At 39.8% G+C, this 18,837-nt stretch overlaps 1 protein-coding gene across 2 annotated transcripts in view; it reads left to right on the forward strand.

The window, feature by feature from the left end:
- Positions 1-18,837, forward strand: part of VSNL1 (visinin like 1) — an 84,285-nt gene that overhangs the window by 55,182 nt on the left and 10,266 nt on the right. The gene's annotated exons all lie outside the window — the stretch shown is intronic.

An 18,837-nucleotide genomic window follows, 5' to 3' on the forward strand; every position in this document is an offset into this window, starting at 1 on the left:
TGGACTTGCTGTTAACAGCTCCATGTCCTTCCTGTGCTGGGTGTGGCACTGCAGGTGGGGTCTCACCAGAGCAAGGCAGAGCAGAGGGGCAGAATCCCCTCCTGCCCTGCTCCCCATGGGGCTCTGGATGCAGCCCAGGGCACACTTGGCTTTCCGGACTGGGGGCCCACGTCCAGCTTGTCACACACAAGAACCCCGAAGTGCTCTGCAGGGCTGCGCTCTGTGAGTTCTTCTCCCAGTCTGTGTTCGTATCTTGGATTCACTCAACCCATGTGCAACACCTTGCATTTGACCTTAATGAACTTAATGAGATTCTTTTGGGCCCATTTCTCAAGTGTTTCCAGGTCCCTCTGGATGGTATCTCATCTTTCTGTTGTGTCTTCTATTAATCTCAGTCTGACCTGCTTGATATATCATCAGATCTTTATTTGTTTGTCTGTTTTTCTAGCACTTCCCAACAAAAGACTATTGTGTCTATTTTGCGTTCATTTTGTATGTTTGGGTTCATTCTCTTCTCTTCTGCTTGATCCACTCTACAAACATTATTATTATTAGGACTATCCTACATAATTAAAACAGAAGAAGGAAACTATCTTTCCAAAAATTACATGAGATCCTTTTCCAAATTATCATTTGGTTGATTATGGCCTTACAAGGAAAATTCTCCCAGATCAAGTTGTGATTGACTTCTAAGAATTTGAAGTTACTATTTGTGATGGAACCAATTGAGCAATCAAATGTTGTATGACAATTTTGTATAGCTGATAAAGTGGATTTTGTCCCGAAAGACCTTGAAAATTCCAGTATTATAAGAGAAATGCATGGGACTTGGCTACTAGTGGAGAGCAAAGGCACTTGCAGAGGGAAATTATCTCATTACAGAATAGATGTATGAGAGACATGGCAGAAATCATTCTTGGAATGAACCTGTCTACCTGTATCTAAAGGGTGCCAGTTGTTAGATGTCTAGAACTGGGAAGAGGAATCCAGACATTAGTAACAGGTATTTGAGAGAAAAGCAATTTTGCATAGTTAAAACAATAATTATTGTTGCAAAAAATTGCAAACTATCATATGGATTTTATAATGTTGTTTGGAACATATAAGCATGTTTTTTATCATATCTCATAATACTTTCTTAGCAAATGGTGAAAAATCATAGAGATAATCTTATTTCACACATTCTTTATCTTTTTGTTGTTAAATTCAAGTATCCACTGTGGTCATTGAAAAGAATTTCTTCCCCTTTGGTGGAAACAAAATCAAACTCTGTGACCTCAGATGGACAAAGGGAAAGCAAAAGCTGAGATACATGGGAAAAGGGTGCTTTTAGGCATCTGTAAATTATTTATTTGCTTAGCTTAGAGCATATTCATGCTGGGGATAAAAAAAGTTTCTGACTTTTTGTCTGACTTTTTGTTGTTTCTGACTTTTTATTAGTTTTGTGATAATTACAATAATTACTTTAGAAGTCAAAACCCAGGAAATTCTAAATGAGACAGTATAATTATAATATATAACCATAATAATGCTTCCTTCCATTCCTCACTTGGGTATTGTGATGCTTAATTAGTTAATGTTTGTACAGCAGTAAAATGCAAAACACCGTAAAAGTATTAAGCATTTTTCCTGTTTCAGTTCTTCAGTATAACCAATTATCTTTCATAAAGTTTTTAAAGGGGATAATTTAAAAAGATCTTTGTAAACCAAACTGTATTTTATATCTGTCTTGCTGGGAGATGGAGTGGCAAATCAGTGTTTAATTGCATCAGTATTTCACATGAGCCTGCTGACACTGTGACAATGGATTTGGCCTAGAAATATTTGTTGATTATCATATTTCTGGGCCATGCAACAAAATTAAAGCGTTCTCAGGGGAGCCAGGGACACAGCTGATGAAAATGAATAGAAAATGAGTGTCACAAGCTGACAAACCATCATACTTAGAAGGAGGAAAAAAATGTGAATAAATAGCATTCTGTTGAAATAAATAAAGCCTTTTGTCAAATATTTAGAATAGAAAAATCTGTTATTTCATCTTTTTCCTGTACAGAGTTCAGTGAAGGGAAACAATCTTGTGCCATGTATAAATATGCAATGTATGAACAACAAATGGAGCTGGAACTCAGGGAATGTGGCACTGTAGAACAAATTATGAGGTTTTAAATTATCTTTAGGTCAAAGAAGTCCTGAAGAAGATCTGTGTATCAAAGTAAAATACTGTAAGAATCAGTCTGGGTTGGAGGTAGAAATAGACATAAATTAATTTTCAGTAGGTTACTTGCACCTCTGGGGATGATATGCAGAGTCTGTCATTTAAAATCCAGAGTGTTCTCCAATAAATCATTATTTAGTCACCCTCTTCTCTGCCATTGAGCTTCAGCGCAGAATCAAGGGTTGGGATTAGTTTTGCCATCTGAAGGCTAGCTTTTTATTTAGGGTGCACTGGAGTCGGTGGAAAGACAGAGGTAGTTCCATGGGATTATTCATTTTGACTGATTTATGCAGAACCACCTTTGTTTCTTTAATAGCTGCTGGACCAAAGGAGAGTTCTCAAAGGAATTAATCTGACCCTAAACCTTTATTTTTGAAAGAAATTAATGATGCTATGGAAGCAGCATTCTCCTTTCACTATAGAGGGATTCTGATGTTTCATATCTGTCTTTTAGACCTACACAACTTGGATGCAAATTAATTCGATAAATGCATGAGGAGTGTGGGCTCACCCCTCAACATGTTACATGCCAGCAATGCAGAAAATACTGAAGTGCATGTAAAAAGGGGCAGTTCTCATCATTGACTGCAGTCATTCTCAAGTTAATTTGTTTCAGTTCAGAGACCATTTTAGGTTCCCTTCTGCTGCTGGTACTGCAGAATTAAGAAGCTTAGGTTGTAATCTGCATGTTTCTGTGAGCACATGGATCTGTGAAATGCAGATTAAAACAGGTACTTTTTAAAGTAAAGATGGAGTGCTAAGCAGTTGGCTTTAGATCCCCACTGACACTTGGATCCATGCTTTTTAAAATAAGAGTTAATGAAAACAGATGTTGAAAATAAGAAATCCCAATTCTATAAAGGCGGTGAAAGTTTTGGGGTTGACTTTTGTGACTCTATTATTTCACCCATTACATGAAATGAAGATTGGCCTTTTTTACTGGTAATCATATGATGGTTAAAATACTGCAATAATCAATATGTTAAAAAAAATCATAATTAAATATTGACTCCTGCTTTTTTAGCCAGTCTCTGTTTCTTGTGTCAGGCCAGTTGGATTTGTATTCAAAACTGTATTTTGCTGGAAAGAATTTTTCTAATCTAATGGTTCCACTTACTCCACTCCCAGACGATTTATAAACATCCTCTTTTAGCAGGCAAAGGCTTTCCACTTTTGAAGCCGCGAGAATTTCCATTATTGCATTTACATGTGCCTTAGCTGCTGCTAAGCAACAGGGCTGCTACCTGCCAAAGCCTGGAGTTAAATCCCAGATCTGTAAAGAGGATGGATAGAAACACAGATGTATAATATACTTAAAATAACAAGTGAGGAATGTGGTTTTGGAAATATGTAGAAGTGTGGAGGTATAAGAGGAATACGATTCCATTCTAGAAACATGTGAATAAGGGTGATATAATGTGTTAGAGAAAGTTAAGAAAATCAATCCATTTATTGTATTTTGGTGATTTGTTCTTGAAAACACACTGTGGTCAGATTGGTTTTGCTTTGCCAAACCTTAGCAAGAAGTCTTATGTGTATATGCAATGTTGGATAGTGGGGAGTAAGGAATGAGAGAACATCCCCAAGCAAATTTAATTTGATGTAATTTAATGCATACAGTATTTCTAAATCATAGAATCATGGAATGGTCTGGGTTGAAGATCATCTACTTTCAACCAAGTTTGATTCATAATATTTTGCATAGTGATTTTGCTTCTTCATTTAGAGACAAATGTATTTGTATTTGGATAAGAAATTAGTCAAGTGCTTTTCAAAGGCTTGATTGGCTTTCTTTTCCAATGGTGCTTTTGGTGTTGGCTTTGGCTTACTCGGGTGGGACTGTTTGGGTGTTAGAAATGCTGTTGCAGTTAATGGCATTAGCATTTAGGTCTAAGGGTGCATGATCAGTAGTGTTGTACCAACACAAGGCAGATGGTCCTTACCCTGCAAAATAGCCTGCATTGGAGGAGGATGCAGTGCATGGAGGGGAATGGACCAGGAGAATAAATGTGAGGAGTGAAACAACACCAAGAGCCCCAGAAGCCACAACCCAAATGCCAGCTGCCTTATTGTCATGTCTTGGGTAATAACACACAGACTTCAAGGAGACATTTTGAAAATAAGGAACTATCCTGCGATGGGAAGAACGTGTAATGCTGCTTCCTACAAAACTGGAATTGGCAACAGGCAACATCCACTGCTTGAAGTGAAGACCCAGTCTGCATTTGTGCCTTGGTACAGTGAAGAAAGAGGTACCATGAAGGCTGCAGTTCAACTAACAGGACAGGCAAATGAATTCTGCAGCAGTGTTAACAGCAGGAAGACAAATTTTGTAGGACAGAGAAAGTTTTCAATGAGCAAGTTCAAACTGTTTGGACAGTGAAAGTGCAGATTTTCATTATGTTCAACAGAAGCAGAAGTTCTTTATTCTCTACTGAAATTTGTTTATATGTTTCCCTAGCTTTGACTGCATTTTATAATTCCTTAAGGCATTCCCTCCTCTAGAATATCACTATATGCCAAGTAACACACTTAACTGTCTTTATTAAAGCATTTAAGGGAAGTTTCCTACAAAATGGTTGCACTTTCCTGCACTTCAAGACAGAGAATACTTCAAGACAGAGAACGCTTCAAGATGAGAATATAACATCATAAAATATCATTTTAGCCAGGCAGTTTATGCAATAAATTCCTTATTCTTTAGTTCTTTTGGTTGTCTTGAAACCAACGTATATACATGCAATCTCTTAGGAATACTGTTGTAAGAGACAAAGCATTTCACATGTATTGCTTGTACTTTGGCACACACTGATTTACAAGCTAAACTGTTGAAATGGGGCAACAAAACTACTGTGACATTTGAGGCAAAATATTTAGACTGTGAAAACCATTGAAAGAAAATTCTATGCAAAATAAAAAAGATACACATTTATAGCTGTGCGCAATAAGAACAGAAAAACTGGATTTTTAAACATAATTCAAAAAGATTAGGATTAGTTTATCTTTTTATAATAAAACCACACTGTACTTTTAGAAAAGGATGGCAAATGACATAAAAGTGACGTACCGAAATTCAGATTACATCAATGGTTCAGTCTGACTGAACAATTTTTTTCTTTAACACTCAGGTAGCTCTGTCCAATTTATCTATATTTCCCCTGTCAGCATTACTAGTGTGAAGTCTGAAATGTATCCATTGCTATTTATGTATTTACTGTGTGCTGGGAAAGAGTCAACACTGTGTATTCTTTCCTTACCTCTTAGAGTGTCTGATGGGGTAGGTGGACGTCTGTGTAAAGATAATCTGGTTAATATTATTTCCTTGGCTTTCCAAAGAATCTAGCAAAGGCCTTCACCAGACTGAAATTAGTGTCTCCTAGATTTTTTATAGAAAAGTTATTGAAAAGAGATTAAAATTCTCCCTAGAATCACCAAAACCAAGAATATCTCTACTGAGTGGAGAGCAAACTTGGAGAAACAAGTACACCTCAGTTAACCCCAGACTTTCAATTTCTTACTTTAACATCCATATGGGGTCTTTAACTTAATTTTCTGGATTTCTGTGCCTCACAATACTTTATTATTTTTTCTACTATGCTATGTTAATGCTGTTGTGAAGGGCAATATATTTCTTAGCCTTAACTTTCTTTATTCCTAATGATTTGCTTAAAGTTGTAAGGAGAAGCAATGGCTATCTCATTTGAAAATCTTACTGCTGTTCTCAGAGCAGCATCTGGGACTCCTTGGGGCACAGGGGTTGTGTTGTCACTCCTGAACCAGCAGTGTGTGAATCTGGGACCATAGGGCAGGTCCAGGAAGAGTGGGTAGCCAGTTCTTATCTTCCTCTTGCATGTAAGAGAATCTTTCTAGCAAGGCTTCCTGATGTCAGTGAGGTATCCCTCCACCATGTGCAACATTTAGCTGTTATTTTCCATTCCACTGCTAGTGAAGGGCTCAACATACTGTGTTTAATCAATAAGTTATGTGGCCAGTGGCTATTCTCCATGGTAAGCCTTATTTTTTTACAAGTCAGAGTCCAGTTTATTGCAGCATCTGTGCTTGGGTTTGATCTCTTTTTTTCTGTGCCAGCATGAGAGAAGTTCATTCTTTGTCTCCCTTTGCCAAGGAAAAGGGACCCAGGATGGATGATGAGTTAAGCATCCCTCTGTTACACTCAGAATTCCGAGTGAAATCCAGGTGCTGACAGTCTGTCTCAAAGAAATGAAGCAGTTCCACTGGCAGAGCTGTGATTTGCTCTAGTGGGCTAATTTGGGAAAAGGAGCGTGAACAGCCTATATAGATGAAAAGCACTTTTGGGAAGAATTTGTGCAAACAGCGTGTCCACAGGAGATCCTGAGTGTACCAGCATAATAAAGATGTTAAAGAAACAAAAAATGTACAATTAACCTAATTGGATAGATTCAAGAGGAAATATATTTTTCTTTTTTTTCTTCACACAAGGTGTGTTTCTAGGTGCCAGCTCAATGGGATGGTCAGCTTAATCATTTGAACCAATATTTTCAGGGGAGGGCTGATTGTCCAATGAAAAATGTCCAGGAAGGGCAGGGGGGAGGGGTAGATCTGACAGTGGTCCCAGGAAGCATGGCATCCCATGACCCATTCTGAAGATGACTGGGTCTTGTCAGTTTTTGATTCCCAGGTTGGAGAACTCTTCCTGGAGCAGGGCAACAAAGCATAATCAAACCTTTCCACAAAAAGGGTGTCTCTGTCTCCATTAGAGCACCTAAAATAGTGCCTTGAAGTATACTGGGGGTTGAGACACAATCTTACCACCACTGGGAAGTATTTCAACTTTTTCTAAGCTCCCGTTAAGGTCCCCTTGACACTTGGTATTAATGTGGTTTTGTCTGTCTCCCTCAGCTCTCGTCTGTTGTGCTGAGCAAAGGCAGCAGTGCTGGGCTGGGCTATGGCAGAGCTGCTGGCCAAGGTCCCTGCTTGGGCCCAGAGTTGGTCTGTCATACCTGTCTGGGCAATATTTGCTGTCTCCTTTCTTAAGAAAATGAAGATGACGTGACTGAGCTGTGTGCACGCTTGCAGCCTTCTGATGTATCAGACAATTCACATGGGCACTCAGTTGTGAGATGCAATGATGAGTTTCTCTGAGCCTGATGCTCAAGAGGTTATCTGTCCCCTGTTAGCAAGTTTAATAGCTTGTTCAATATCATACTTAATAATGAAACTAAATTATTAACGATTTCAATAAAGTATTTGATATTAACCAATTAAGATTATGAAGCCTACGGAAGCAATCAAGTACTTGTTTCTCTCCCATTCTATTAATAATTTAAAACAAGATAAAATGTATTACATTATTTTTGTCTTATCATTGTGATTTTAAATTTATTGCTTAAACCATAGTAGGTTATGATTAGTAGCTGTACATATGGATCTTGATAAACCTCCATGTCTATTATAAGTTTGTAATTCAAGGCTTCAGGTATGCCCTGCAGACTATTTTCATGGCTTTTTTAGCTGTGATATATCCTGTAACTCTCCAGTGATGTGATATAGTCATTATGTGTGGAAGAGGTTTTCATTAATAAAGGCAGTAGCTCTTTTAACATAACTGGTTTTGCTCAAATGGCTGCATGTTTTAGAAGCATTGTTAGATTGACATTTATTTGGGATTCATGTCTGATTTCTGGAGAATGAGCAGTTCAGTGCCTCAGACAGCATCATGCATGTTCATTGCTTCAAGTCATGAAGCAACAGATGAAGTTCAGTGACTTCTCTCCCCATATTCTCCATTGGTGGTATCTTGAGCAGCATCACTCAGTTCACTACTTGATGAACTGTATAGCTTGTGTTAGAAAATAACTGCTTATAAAAACAGTATAATTAGGGCATAAATAAAAATAATATTGGCAGGTAATATCAATAGTCACTGGAAACCATGAACTTGCTAAATGACTTTTTTTGCGTGACAGCTGAGTTTGAAGCTGGCACTGTGCTTCACTACAACACCTCAGTTTTTATTAGCAGAGAATAATCTTTATTCTTTGCACTGACAGATTAACTCTGTTAGTCTCCATGTAAATTCAAGTGGTTGAAAGTTTGTGATGAAGAAGACTGGACTGTTTACTGCATCACTTGTCTATTACTGTCACATCACAAGTGCACTTCCCTCTTTGTAAAACTATGATCTTTTCTCCAGTTAGATCAGTGAAATAATCTTCTTTGGTTCTACTTTGGGATGATAAGCTGTAAATGAGGTTTGGGGGGTAGGGCTTTCCATTTGCCTGCTGTTACCAGCTACTGGTGGCTGTGTTGGAATTAAGTCTCTGGAGTTAAGCTGTTAATGCCATAAATGATCGATTTATTATCACTCTTTGGAAATGAGTTTATCATGGGAGGGAGCTGAAATCTCTCTTTTATAAAGCGAAGGGGACAGGTTCTCAGTTAAAAACAAGCAAACAAAAAAACAAGAATAAAAAAGAACAAACAAAACCCCCAAAACAAAGTAAAAAACCCAAGCTAAAATGAAGCCTAGAGCTGAGAGAGGAATAATGCCAAGTCTTGGTGCAGGCAGCAGAACAGCTCGCGGTGGGGAACGGCGGGCACTGATCCGAGCGGTGGCACAGGAGCAGAGGTCCCAGCTGCTCCCTGTGGGAAGGTTTTCCTCCTGCCCTGTTCCCTCAGTGTTCCTCTGGCTGGCTGTGCAGGATTTCAGTATTCCCATTAACATCTCAAATGCCATGTTGCTGTTTCAGATCAGGTTGGAGGGAGGATTTTTGAGGAAGATAAGTTGTTTTCAGGAAAAATAACCTCTTCTACATGGAGGAGCTGTTGACTACACAGCCTCTCTGTGCTGAGGGACTGGATGCTCTGGGGACATGGTTTGCAGAATGAGCTGTGCTATCTGGGTCCATATCAGCAGCACAAGTCAGAACTGGGCTGCCAATTGTAGCACCTTTTAAAATGAAGAGCTTTTAAAACACAAAATGCAAGAAATTTATGCACAGTAGAGTCTAGATTAAAGTACACTTGAAGAAATAGTTCTACTTAACGCTGAAAAAGCCTTTGGGATACAATCCCATTTCATCCAACCTGTTTGCAAATTAATTATGCTAAGCAGGCTTTTTAATTACATTGCTTGAAGGAAGAGCAGCAGAACATGTAAATTCCATAAGAGAGAAAGGAAAAAGATTTCCACTGCCAATTAGGGAGCTAAATTTGACAAAGGCAGCTGAACCATGATGGGGGAGAGTGTGATTATTTTAAATGAAATCTAGAGAAACTCCTGAATTCCTCATTTTTGTTTTTGTCAATGTCTTGCAGTGCTCAGTTGTCTCACACTGGGCATGATATTTTTCCAGAGTTTTAAGACCTTCTGTTTTGCAGGTTTCGACAGGGATGCAAGAGCCTGTAGCACTTGGTTCTTGCTTGGGGTGGGATCCAGGATAATGTCAGACTTAGAGCACAGTGGAGGTTTCCACGGTGTGCCCAAGTGTTTGTTGGAGGAAGCCAACCAAGAAGTGCCAGGTGCCCCGTGTGTGCATCCAGCACCACCATCTAGTGGTGGTTACCTTCCTGATGGATGGCTGTTTGGAGAGTGCTATGCAGAATTATCCTGGAAATGGGAAAATTCTCACCAGGGGCTACTCCACCTCAATACATTTCTGCATCATTTATTTGTTTACTTAGTGAAAACATAAAAAAATTCTGTTGGGAAGTCTGTCCCTGTGTAACAGCTGGAGACACCATGTGAATGATCAGTATAGAATGAAAAATGTCATATGAAAGAACACTGGTATTTATAAGATATTGCTGAATGCAAAGTACTTGCAAATGTGACTCTTGAATGTCATGTACACAGTTCCAAATGCAAGTGGAGGAGTTTTAAAAGGAAAATACTTTGAAAAAATCCAAACAAAACCCATGACTCCCTTTTTGGCATGTTTCTTATTCTGAGCAGTTTAAACAACACTGCTGAAGAAAAAATATTTAAACTCATCATTTTTAACTCTATGCTATTCTTTTTAGACACATATTTGATTTGTCATTTTTACAAACAAACAATCTTCAGACAATCTGACTATTACACATAAAAGTACTGTGCTTTATATAATAGCATCAAGAGCACACTGGTCAAGACAGGACCCAAAATATCCATGCAAAATGTCCATAAAATGCTTCAAGAGTCACTCCTAGGTTACAAAAAATTGTGTTCAACTTACTTAACTTTGTCATGTTGGAGTCCAAACCACGTATACATTGGGCACCTCCAGCGACCACCACCATCCTACCTATGCCAAATATCCTCCTAGTTTAAGAAGAACAATCTCCTATTGGAGGTGACTGTTTCTCTTCAGTTACTGTCAAGAGAAGCTTGATAAATAGCTGCAATGGAATACCTGGGTTTGGAACAGATAAAGTGAGATAAATTTTGGCCAGAAAACAAAGGCAGAGCTGTTAGAAAAAAAAAAGAAAAGAAAAAAATCACAATTTGCTCTTATGAATAAAAACTGAATTTTTAAACCTGGTCTTTATTATAAAAACAAAAAACAAAACCAGCAATAACAAAAACCCTAAATAATATTTTTCATTTTTAGTTAAACATAGAAACTTGAGTTTTCTGTTCTGATATGCAATTGGGAAGATTTGTCTTGCAAACTGTAAAATAATCTCTTCTCTGATTTCCTGAGGTGAACTTTGGAAATCCAGACCTTTCTCTTATTGTAAAGAAAAGGCTTTGAAAAGGCAGCAATAAGGGATTCTGTTTGCTCCTCATTTATGGGTGGACCCTTTATTCCAATCATGTGAATTCCAGCTTTAACCTCTCTCCATACCACAAGTTGGCAAGTTGCTGTGACTCTGGAGAGGGACCCTGGGCTGAAAGGTGGGTCAGTTTTATGTGGCCAGGCTATTTCTGCAGCCCTGGTGCCCTCTGTGACCCCCTTGGGAAACAGAGTGGGACCAACAGTCCACATCTTAAATTCTCACTGACCAAGATCTGAGAACCAGCTCCGTATGAGAAAAGATCCATGCTAAGGTCACCTTCTGCACTGTTGTCCTCTAGGCTTGTTCAGAGCACCTTTTTCCTTCTCAGTCTCTTTTTTGAGGCCATGGCCTGCTCTCTGCCTTCCTTCCCTGGCTCCTTGTGTCTGCCCTTGCATCTGCTGGTCCCAGATTTGTGCTGCTCGTGTTGGAGGCAGCGGGAGCAGCTCTGGGGCAGCGAGGAATGGTGGTGTGCTGGCACTTCAGTGGAGCCACCAGCTGGGGAGCTGGCCCTGGGTCTGAGTTCAAGGCAGCAAAGTCACCACGGCTCTCTTTGAACTGTTTTTTGCTATCTTTATCCTCTGTTCACCCACTAAGATTTATTACCCTTGAGATATATCAGGTTGACACTAATAGGAAATGAAGCTTTTTGGTAAGGGGGTAGAGATCCTCTGTCAAAGCCCAGTCAGTCCTTGACCTTCCTGCTTAGACTTTTTCCAGCATTGCAGTTCTGTTGATATGTTATATTTTGCAGATACCACTAGCAATTAAACAAAGACCACCATCTCATTCTACATGGCTGCCACACAGCTGTCAGATATTAATGACTGGAGTTTGCTATGAGCAGAGCTGGATTAAAACGGGTGACCTACATGTGAAAGACTTTGTATCTCATTTCCTCAAGCTATTCACCCCTAAACTTCTTTGAAATGTAATGCTGTTTCCTGGCTTGCTCTTATTAATCATGTTTGCTGGTTTCTGCCTGCTTTAGTCAGTGAAATGTCTGGGATCAATATTCCATGGTCCTATTTCTTGGATCACACACAATTTCTACCCATCCTAAATTTTATTCAGTCTGGTTGACCTTAAGAGATCTGTAAACTGGATAATAAACCAGAAGTAAGAAGATCAAAGATTTCTAGATCTAGGTCACTACTAATAATCCAGTGGTGGTCATTAGAGCATATGCTTAGCAGCTGATGTAAATTCTTTCAATCCCTTTCCTTGTGGTCACAAAATAAAATTGGCACTTTTGATGACTTCAGAGGGTGTTTGGCTAATTAAGAACAAATCTGTGAGCAAGGAAGGCATCTCTTCAGGATTCAACCCGGGTTTAGTAAGCTGCTAGGTGACTGCTATTGTTTCTGTAAGATGGGAACCAAATAAAGAACCCAGTGTTGAAAAATTAAGATTCTCCAGGCTGTCAGTGCAGCTTAGACCTGCCTTGCCATGTGCTTCCATTCTGGGGGAAGATTGCTGGTGTGGGGGTCCTACAGAGCCTGCAGCTGCTTCATGTTTCCAGAGAACACTGAAGGAAAAGAGGTTCTAGGCAGAGATCCAAAGCAGGGATGTTGCCAGGGTTCAGCCTGAGTTTCAATCCGCTAGCACACAGATTTTCCAGACAGACTGGTTCAGCAATTGAGATGGTTCCACCCCAGCTCCTGGACAAAGGCAGTGAGACACATGACACTTACACGTGTAAGAGGCAGCTCTCTGTGCTGCAGAGCTGCTGCCAGACACCAGATGCCGTGAAGGAACAGAGAAATGCTTTGAATTTTGTCATGCATGCTTTTGGAAGGAGAGTGATGTTATTAGCAGCAAGATTGTCTCCTGAAATGGAAATACATAATTCAGTTTGTGGTTCAGTTAGTTCTATTAAAACTTTGTCTTTATTTCTGCTGTCAAAATATATTTAGAACAAAACCTTCAAGTTGAAGGCAGGAAAGATTAAATTGCTTTTATCTTTTCAAGTTAAACTGCAAAGAGATGATGGTGGAAGGGGCTCTTGAAGGTACAGCAGTGCTGTAGCCTCCTTGCATCCTCTCTTCCAGGCAGGGAAGGACGTGCCCACGGGGTTTTGATGCAAGCTGAGGAACACAGGGCGACCTTCCTTCCATTGTCATAAATGTTTCCAGTGAAAATGCTCACTGTTTGCAGGGCCTCAGAGCTCTGCCAGTTCCCTGAAGCTTCTTGGGATGCTGCCTAGCTTTTAGCAGCCCAGAAGTGTTGAGCAGCATCAGATGCTGAGACAGTATGAAACTGGCCCCCACTGTGGGAGCTCCTGGAAGGTTCGTCACACTTCATACTCTCCCTCACCTTTGGACAAGCTTTAAGTAAAGCTGAAAACCTGGCATTGAACAGTGCAATGGAAAGCAATCAATGGCACAGTATTCAAATGTAAATGACTAAGTAAGTGGTTGGGACTTGTTCAGAAACATAACACAGACATAAAAGCTTCATCTTAGCTCATCAGTTGGCCTTGGCATTTGTTACTAATGCCTAAAACCAAAAACCAACCTTTCCATGGAGAATTTGGAAGACGATCAGATTCATGATCCAAAGTATTTGGAAACCAAGATCTCACCTGCTTTACATGGAAACTGTAATTCCTGGGCTTTTCAGAGCAGCCAGAAATTTGCCTTCCCTCTCAGTAGTGTGCTATTTGCTTTCATGTCTTGAGAGCTGTAGGTGGTTCAGATGTGATAATTCTTTCCAATATCCAAATACCAAAAATGCTGTTTCTCTTAGTTGTGTTTGGACTTCTCAGTAATCTTTGTGGGGAGAGTTACGTGCTTCCACACCACACAGTGTGAATAACAGGTGGCTCCTCCCAATGTCTGTATGTTGTATAACTGGTGTCTGTATGTTGTATAACTGATTTGCACCAAAACAATGAGCTTTGACCCTTCTGGCATCAGTCCTGGGCATATTGTTCGTGTGCTGTTTGACTGCAGTGCATGGGCAGCCACCCTGCTGCTCCTGGTACGTGTTATACAGGCTGTGCCTCGCTGGGGACTCAGTCTGAAAAGGCAGATGAGCCTTTGTCTGGGAATTTGAGTTTTCATAAAGCCTACATAAAACAAATTCCATGTTTTCACCTGATAGTCCCAAGCAGATGGATCCAAAAAGTAATAAAGAGATAGGTCAGGTATCAAAGCTGGTAGATGTCTTATTTATGTGTGATCCCACAAGCTCATTTGTTTTGTTGCTTGGCTTTGCAGGTTCTTTGGTGTCCACCCATGTGCGTAGGTTGTGGGATTAGATTGATGTCAGCAAAGCGCTTTGGATCACTCAGAGTTCTGTAGGTGTGAAAACAGCTCTTTTTAAAATTAAAAACCTGCTATTAAGTACACATCTTACAAATTGGTATAGCTGGCTACATCCACAGATTGTTGTCTCTCCTGAGACGATGGGAATGTTGATATCTGTCAGGGGAAAAGCACAAGCTGGTTTGCTGGGACTAGAAAATGTACATTGCCCTCTTATGAAAACACAGCTTTGCTGCAAGAGAAACAGCCAAGGATACATTTCAGTTGAAAAGTCAACATATTCTGCCACTCTATAATTATAGCTCAGGTTAGTTGTTGCTTTAGACTGACATCTCAGTGTGCTCACAGGACAAAACAACCAGATCTTTCCTATTTATGTACACAGGGTAGGGGAAAAAACATCTTTTTTTTTTTTTCCCTTTGGCTCTGCAGTCATCCTAGATTTTAGTCATTTCATGAGCATTCTGAACTGTGGTGTCATTGTATTGCTGTGACAGCTTCAGTTGTATTTCAGCTTCATGACAGGTCTCAAACACATGATGCTCTGGCCTCAAATTTATTTTGCATTCATACTTCAGCATCACACCATCCCTTTCTCTCCCTGTAATTCAGATCAGCACTTGAAATAGGTAGCTGTAGATTGCAGATATTTATGCATGTTGCTGGACGTGCATCAGGACTGTCTCATTAATTGGTAAATCTGGAGGGACTAGAGATATATCATCAGTTTAAGACAAAATGAGGAAATAGCACTTTATATTTCAATGGAGAGTTAAAATCTTACTCTTCACTGAGATATTAATGGGTTCAGCCTGTGGTCATGCAAATCTTCATAACCCCAAGAAATCACAAAGTTCTTACTTGGAATAGGATTTGGGTCATGCCTACTGCTGGGCTTTATAAACCACCTTGGGATTTATCACCCCACTAAGAGGTAGCATCTCTCTCCGTTGAGCAATAAGCATTGAACTGGTGTTTGTTGGCTAAATGGGACAAACCATTTAAACACATCAGCTCACAAAAATAATTTTTGGAGGACAGTGCTACCAGAAGAAAAGATGGGGTATTGCCAGATGAGAGGTGTAGGTCCTGTGGTACCAGTTGGATCCAGGACTTTTCCACAGCTGAGAGGGTTTCCAAAATGTACTGAATGAGAGAAGCCAGATATAAACATTTTTTAGGGTAGGGCTGGAAAAAGTATTGATGCTGACAGCAGGTAGGAGTGATTAAATTGGAGACCTTCTCTCTCTACCAGCAGGGTTTTATTTAGATTGAATTTAGACAATTTTCTTCATGAATAATCCGCACAGCTGTGAAAATCTACCTTTTTCAGTGCTTGCTTTGAGTATATGCTCACTGTTTCCCAAATGATGAGAGCCAAAACCTTGACACAAGGAGTCTCCAGCTGGCAGACTATTGTGAAAATATCATTCAGCTCTGGGAGCTTCCAAAGAGCTGGCAGTCTGCTGACATTCCAACAGGAGAGACTGAGCTATTGGAGGTGCAGGCTCTTGCCAACACTTGTGTAAGAAAGGAAGAGCAGAGCTACCTCAGAAAGCAGTCCTTGATTGACATCCATAAAAATCAGAGAATTAAAATACTGCTCCTAACTGCTAATGGTGTCTTCTTGGGTGAGTGCTTAAAATGTTGAGTTGGAGAGCTCTGGAGCTGTGGTTTAGGATTTTGCCTTCTTTCCCATGCAGTGTCTGTTCCCAGGGTCACAGCAGATGATGCTGCTAAATCTGCCCTGGCAGCTGGACTAGGTATCCTCTGGGCTCCATCCCAGGTACAGCAAGAAATGCCAGTGTTGTGATTCCTAGCTGGACCCTAGACCCCAGCCTGGCACTTAAGCTTGTCTGTATTTTGACAGCACTAAAAAGCATTGGCACCCATTAGCTTGGTGGGCTATTGTTTTTCTTTAGACATGTCCTGTCCATATTTCAAGTTTCTTCTCTCTCATTTTTTAACAGGGACTAGACACAATTCTCCTGTGTTTCTCATTCAGTCAGTACTTGTTGCTTCCTCAGAGTCTGTCTGCTTTGTAGAAGGTCATTTCCTGGGCATATTTCACCCTTAGGTGTTTGGATGTCACTGAGGAAAGATGTGCAGAATTTTGAGATTTCTTTAGGAGGAAATCTGATTGTAACTTTGGTTATGAAGATGCTGCCACCTCTTCATAAAGATCTCATGCTCTAGGAAGGGGGAGGTTGCCCTGTTTTTTGTAAGAACATGAACTCTAAATGAGTTTAAATGCCAGCCCTGTCATATATTTTTAAATAAGATGTCACATGGTGTCTCTGTGAAACTCATTGCAATCTAGAGACAGCTGCCATAAGAAAGTGGTTGTTCATTGAATGCCTCTTACAAATGGGTTATTAAATGTTTAGAGTCTTTCACCTCTAAAATCCTTTGATCATCAAGAAGACTGTAAGATAGGAGTGTGTTGAGAAAATGCAATAGAGGAGGAAATTCAGAAAAGCCTCCATGCTGGAGAAAAGGCCTCTTACCTCTGTGTTAATAGCAAACAATTGAGAGAATGCTTTCTTGTTTAATTCTCATCTTCTTGTAACTTTGGGTTTGATATTTTTCGTTTATTTGAGAATTTAACACCCTTCTAAATAATAAATTCTTTGTATTTTTCCTTAATTATGTTTGATAAGAAATGTGAGTCCATCAAGTGAGTGTAAAATATATGTTGTTGCTGTGCCTCTAGAAACAACTTGTCTCTAGAGAGCATTATATGCAGTCAGCTCACAGAGGAGATACGAAAGAACTTGTGGGTGTCAGGAACAGGGCTGTATCCCCCAGCTGTAAACTTTAAAAGGCTGCTTTGGGAACTGGCTTCACCAGAACAGTGTTCCTGGGAGGCTCCCTCTTGGCAAGCATAAACCAGAATCCTTTTGGAAAGCAGTTGGTAGCAAAATAGGTTGGCCATGATTACACTGTTTATTGTTCAACCATTAATGTCTATACAGCTTTTTAATCACTTCATTGGCTCTGGGGTACAAGAATATTAAGGATGATGCAGTGTGCTGCTCCCACAAGATAAGAGTGAACTTCTCCAAAGGCACATATGACTAATCAAGCCTCCTTAGAGTTCTCACCCCAGTACCAACCTCTTTTTTTGCCACTATTTTTGTTATTGTGTTCGTGTGTGCTTGCTAAGGACTGAGTAGCTGTTGTTGTGTATTCATGAAACCCTACAATCTGATTTATTTAACATGTTTACCAGAATACTTGGAGTGAGGAGAGGGACACAAATCTATTACTCATATTCATTAATCAGTGTGGAAAAGTAAGAGTTGCTCCCCAGTGTGAGACAGTTACTATAATTATAGTGCTGGGCAGTTCAAAATGCATCACTCTACATTTTTGAGCGTGTTTTTGAGGTAATGTTTATTAATGGGAAACACTGATAATGATACATCCCTCTGGCTACACCTTGCCATGTCTATAAATAGATTTTGTATTTTGCTACTTGCGGTTTTGTTTAGTCGGACTTCCAGATTTTTAGAGATTTTTTTTGTAAAAATGATGGGAAAAGTTCATATAGATCTGGTTTTGAAAAGAAAGTTCATTCACCACTCCAGTGAAGATGTCAGGTTTACATTTGTCATGCTCAGAATTTTATGCACAACTGAAGTGGTGCAGGGATGTTCAGCTGGTCTGGTGCACAGAGGGAAACTTAATCCAAAGGAAAACATGTGGCTACACTAAGCTTCTGTGATAAATAAAGCAGCAGAGAATCAACATCAGGGAAGTGTATTCCTTAAGTGCTTTTTGTTGTGTCTTCCTTTCAGACGACTCCCAATTATGTTATTGAAACTTTGGGCTCTGTAATGATGTCAAATAGTGCATGCAATGAGATATCCTGGTGTTCCAAGAATGGGCAGGGATAGTAGCTTTCTTTCAAGCATGCACATTGATGCTTTTTTTGTGAGTATAGTTTTTCTCACTTTTTAGAAAAAGATAATTTTTAATTAAAAGTAACTCATTCTCTGCAGATTTTAGAATGCATCTTATCTTTTTATCCTACCTATCCCTTGTTATGGTCTTACTGCATTCTAGTGTTAAGTTTTTCACAGACTAAGTATATGAATAATTATAGGATCTTGAAGGAACCGAGTGGCAGGTAAGCCCATAGCTGGTTGGCCTTTTTGTAACAGAAGAGGTTACTCTATTCATAGTGGTTTTTGCATCAGTGGTAGTTTAATAATGGGAAAAACGAGCTGAAATTCAAAGTTACCATGCACTGAAGGATTTCAGGTTACATCAGCAGGCAAATGCAGGAGAGGAGGCAATCTTGCCTCTCACTTGCAGTGCTCTAAGTCAAAAAGCAGCATGTTCCAGTAGTAGGTTCATGGATTTCCCTAAATTGAGCCCTTGTGATCATGTCTGATACCTGGAAGAGTGGATAAACCCATAGAAACCCACTGGAAGTTACCCTGATACAAAGTTACAGAGGAAACAGAGTCTGTGGGTAATTTTCCCTCTCCAAAGATCCAGTTCATGGAATATCACAAAAATCTGCAACCCCCCAAGAGCTGCTTGGAGTTGATGGGCATGAAATCTGGGAGGAACTCTACTCTGTGCAATGACACTGTCTTCTCTAGC

Source organism: Catharus ustulatus, chromosome 3 (genome assembly GCF_009819885.2).
Source record: "Catharus ustulatus isolate bCatUst1 chromosome 3, bCatUst1.pri.v2, whole genome shotgun sequence".
Lineage (NCBI taxonomy): Eukaryota > Metazoa > Chordata > Aves > Passeriformes > Turdidae > Catharus > Catharus ustulatus.